Genomic DNA, 5,133 nt, shown 5'->3' on the forward strand with positions numbered 1-5,133 from the left:
AGAATCCTTGCTGTGCTGGTATAGTTATTAATCCAAAAATGTCTAGGAATTTTTCAAAAAAAAAAACAAATTAATACTGATCACCATGGTTAACACCAGGTTGGCTCTGTTTAAATTAGTCTAATTTTACCCATATTAGCCAGACTTTGAGGAAACATGTGTGGCATAAACAGTTCTTATTTTCATAAAACGTTTTCGGAATCTTCACAACATCTTAAGTGGAATTTTTAAAAAAAAATTTGGTAGACAATTGACTTTTCTAGATAATTTTGAAGTTAGACTTTATAAACATTTTCAAAAAACTAATTCCTGGATACCTCTGGCATAAAAAAGCAAACAGCATCGAAAGCTCAAGACTGATTGAAGTTTTCTTTAGAAAAAAAATTTTTTACTGGCTGCAGATGGAGTCTAAACTGTTGCCTTATTTAAAAAAAAAATTATCTAGAACTTAAGCCCAATCACGTTGTAAAGTAGAGAAACCGAGCAAGAAATAAAAATCCTTGAACCGAATTTATTAGCCAATCAGAGCTAATTCTTGAAACATAAATTCTTCTTTAAAAACTTTAACCGGTTGAGAATTAACGTTTTTAGACAAATGTTAATCGAGAACTCGCAATTAGTTTAAACTGGATATGTATAGGAGTTTTGTCTGAATTCAAAATTATCTAGAAAATTTAATTCTTAATCAGTATAAGTTCCTTTCGGGTGTTAGACTTAAGGGCAATGCAAGACAATTAATCGAAGGCTATATTGTAAAACCGGCTAACTTTGTATGGGCTCCGAAACGACTTAACCGTTTTTATAATGTAGCCCTTGTAATGTTAAATAACAAGCAAAAATTCTATGATTTTATTTCTAGATCCGGAAACTTCTTGTCATGATTGCTAATACGGAACTGTAACCGTAGAACTTAATAGATCGATCTGTTCTAATCTGATCTATCCTGAGCAGATTAACATTTCCTTAAACTATTTTTTTATTAAACATGATTTTTACTTTTATCCTCAAAACCTGCAACTATATAGCAACAGATTTTTAAAAAAAATCAGTCTGTTGTATCCCAATTCGCCCCACTCTCCCCTAACTCATGTTAACATCGCAGGCTCACATTTGGAGCGTCGTCAACTGCCAGCGAGGCAATTTAACGCGGACATTCGTGATTCGCTCCTTCCTGCCGAAAAATTTGCCTTCGTGAGTGGCATTTTGAAAAGTGGGATGTTCAACTCCGTTCCACACCATGATAACGACAAAAAAAAACCATATGTGCGGGACACAGTTATATGCGCAAGGCACATCCGCGTGAATAAATGGTAGGATTATTTCTGGCGATAAATTGTTAACCCATTCCCAACACCCGCACTCGCCCCCTGGTTCTGTACCATCTCCCTCTCGCTCGCACTGTGGTTCGCCTCCACCGCATTCGAGCAAATATGGGCCCAGCACCACCGTGTAAGCACCACAATATTATTTTGCGCCGAGGCATGAGGGGGGGCACACAGGAATGGGGCACAGAATGGGCTGCATGAGTGTGCGTGTGGGGGCTATTTTCTTATACGATATGGCGGCTCAAAAATAGCACTTGGGTGCAAAAAAAGCCCCGGCACATACACAACTCCTTGGCGCGCGGCATTTTGAGCCTCTTTGGGTTGATTATTTTGCTCGTATGTGGAACGCCGATTGTGCGCCTACTTCGTTTTGGCCTCTTACTTGACTTTCCTTACCCCCGGCCCCACTGTCGTATTCTTCCTTTCTCACTCACTCAAGTGGGACCCACTACGAAGTTTCACCACAAAGCACCCTGCCGCGATAAAAATATTTTTTGACTCGATTGCAAATACACACATCCACTCACAAAATACAAATTCTTGCTGTAGTCCTATTTCATGATAAATTCTGGCTCCTCGCTGTCGACACCCAATGGGGGAATGAAGACAGCGGGGTAGGAAATATTTTTGAGAAAACAAAAACCTGATATAGAGAATGCTCAATCCAGAGCTAATAAGTCAAAGAAATCCCACATAGGTATCTATCTAAGATAGACTTTGATCCTTAATAAGGTCGCTATATGGGCAAAATATCACGAGCTTCTCATTAAAGTCAACTTTTGCTCATCGCACAGTCACCAGGCGCACCCATCGAACTGAGAAAACAGCAAGGGGTTAATTTTGTCGTGAGATCGTGACTTTGCGCGTCTTGTGGATGGAACGGAGAGAAGCACAAGAAGCAGAGTGGAAAATTGAGAAATCCTTGGATGTTTTTCACAATAAAGGCGTATAGTAGACACAAAAAGACATCCAAACCATTTGGGGGCAAAATATAATCCTGCTGTCGCGAGGAATGAATCGCAAAAGTCGAGGAATTCGCGAGAGAAAACATACATATATAAAGAAAAAAAAACCAAGCATTATGAAACATTCAACAAATGACTTTCCTGCCTTAACCCCTTTTTTTGCCAACACCGTGAATTCTCAATTCGCTGTGTTTGTGGTGAAGAACGAATAAAAAAATATAGAGGCAAAAAAATAAAGAAACAAAAGCAAAACTTCGCAAAATGCGCAACAGAGATACGAATACATGAGAAAATGCAGCCAACAGGAAGGATCAACAAGAGCCCAAGCTATAAATATGGCTTCTTCCCCCTTTTGCTCACACCCCTTCCTCGGGCGTTCTTCTTTGCCCCCGTCTTTCAGCGTCCTCCATCGCAATCCTCCCTTTTTTCCAATTCCTTCCCAAGCACAACTCTCTTGAACCTTTAATGAGCTTATAGGGAGTACATAGCACATGCGGAGTGTGCGGAGATTAAAAAACATACATATATAGCAAAATACTCGACGATAATAGATACATATTGTCCAATGCTATATATACTCAATTATTCAAATAAAATAATTTTAAATTGCCACCACATCACATGTCCTTTTGTCCAACATGTCAGACAGAGAAGACAAGTATCAGGGATGGAAAGATGTTGAGAAGATGGAAAAAAGAAGATGTATAGTTATGTATAAAATATAACTATGAAGAAATTGTCCCTGATCACGCAACCAATTCATGTACTACAATTCCTCCTCTGCACACACACCAGACCACCGATCCAACCACACATGAATTTATTGAGCTAAGCAAGTTGGTATGAAACGCGATTAGAATAGATTTCCACCAACGTCTCACCATGAGTTGTGTCTCCCCATCTCGCTTCCACTCATCCGATCGCCGCACGGAGTATCTTCCACACGGGGGATCGCGGACGCGAAACGAAAACGATGGATCGGGGACGGAACGGATCAAATTCATATAATATTGCTTGCTTGGGCTTGGCATTTTATACCAACAAATTTTCTCTTTTTCTCACATCGGCAATCGCAGGAAAAGCATTTTGTGCATCCCACGGTGGTGAATTAAATCAAGGGCCGAACTTTTCCCGTTTGTTTTTTTTTTTTAAGGTTTTGAGTTAAGGTTTAGTAAGCTAGGTTAGAAGGGCTAGATTTAACAGGTTTAGAACTTTAGTTATGAGCCTATATAATGAAGTTGTCATTCAAAATACGAGTAACAGAATTTTCAATATAGGTACCCTAGGTCTTTTCGTACGTTTCAAGTTACCCTAGAAGTTTTATTAATTGTTAACTTCATTTGTTTCTTCAGCATTCTAGATTAGGGAACAGTTACTTAGGACCTTATAAAAGCCAGTACATAACTGAAAAGTCTAGGATCCTAGACTTTTTTTTATAATATAGCACAAATATCCAGCATAATAAGTCTATCTCCCATCGATCTATGCATCCATGAGCATCTTAGCGAAAAACTTCAGTAATGAATTTCTAAGGAGATTTTCATTAGTTTAAAAAATATCTACATCGTAAGGAAATACGAAACATGAAAAAAGTCTAGATATAAAAAAATCTAAAACCTTAGTTGAAATCATCAAGTCCTAGATTAATCCTGAACAAAACAATATTCTAGAATCGGGTAAAAGAAATTTTAGCCTATGTATGCTATTGAATCCTAGATATGTACCTATCGGATTTATATGACTAATTTTTTTCCTGTTTCTTCATTATTCTTTAAGTTCTAGAATAAGGGACTTATTGATGTGTTCCTGAATTAGACAACAGCACAGAACCTAGAATTCGAAAGGTCTTAGAATTTTAGAATCAATTTTCATAACTACCTATCTAGTTCCAACAACCTAATCATCCTTGATGACGATCATCCTAAGGAAAACTTAGGAAAATCTCCTTCTCAGAAATTCTAAGTTACCTATCTAAGCATCTAACTTTAAAAAAAAAACTAATATATTGTAAGGAAATACAGAAAATGGATGTAGTTGAACCCTTGTAAAAGGACTTAAAAAGAAGAGAAATTAATTGGATTTCATTTTGTAACTTCAGGCTTTCGAAGCCACCTCTGTGTTTTCCCTCCACCACGCCATGATTTTGTATGTGGAATACCCCCACCCAAAAAATATCTACCCAAAAGGGTTAACAGTGAGAATTTCCAACAACGTTCAGGCTGTTGCTTCACCCAATCGTGCCCCATCCCATTAACTGCGCCTTTCACAGAGAATCCCACACAATGAGACCCACACAGCATACACAAGTAAAGTCACTCACCACCGCCAACCCCGCGCGTTTTGGCATTTTCCACCATATATGTACGACGATGATGTATAGAGGTAGGGTACCTAAAAAGCACCATGAGCGATAGAGAGCCTGAATGCGGAGGAGCCTGGGTGTGTTGGTTCCCGCATATTAAATTGCTTACAGTGAGCGAGAAGAGAGTGATGAGAAGAAGAAAAAAAAGTGGCCATATGAAAAAAATAATGCCTACACACAGTCAAATCAACCCACAAAATGATGATGGGTTTGCTTTTTCTAATTCAGAGCCTACAACTTGGTGTTGTTTGGGGGGCAACGGATGGGTTGGGTAGCTTTTAAAAGTTTCCCTCTCTCTCTCTCTCGCTCTCATGACTTTTCATATGTATGCTATATATGTAGGTATATATGTAGGTTTTTCACCACTACGCACGCATGCAATCACTATGAGTGCCGGTGATCGTATAGTGGCCTAAGGACGGGGATAACCATCCATATAGGAGGAAAACCGAATGAGGGAACCTACACACAGAGTCAATGG

General features: G+C 38.8%; 1 protein-coding gene across 1 annotated transcript in view; it reads right to left on the reverse strand.

The window, feature by feature from the left end:
* Positions 1 to 5,133, reverse strand: part of LOC129792487 (STAM-binding protein-like A) — a 781,560-nt gene that overhangs the window by 531,671 nt on the left and 244,756 nt on the right. The window lies entirely within an intron of this gene.

The sequence above is a fragment of the Lutzomyia longipalpis genome, chromosome 1 (assembly GCF_024334085.1).
Source record: "Lutzomyia longipalpis isolate SR_M1_2022 chromosome 1, ASM2433408v1".
Classification (NCBI taxonomy): domain Eukaryota; kingdom Metazoa; phylum Arthropoda; class Insecta; order Diptera; family Psychodidae; genus Lutzomyia; species Lutzomyia longipalpis.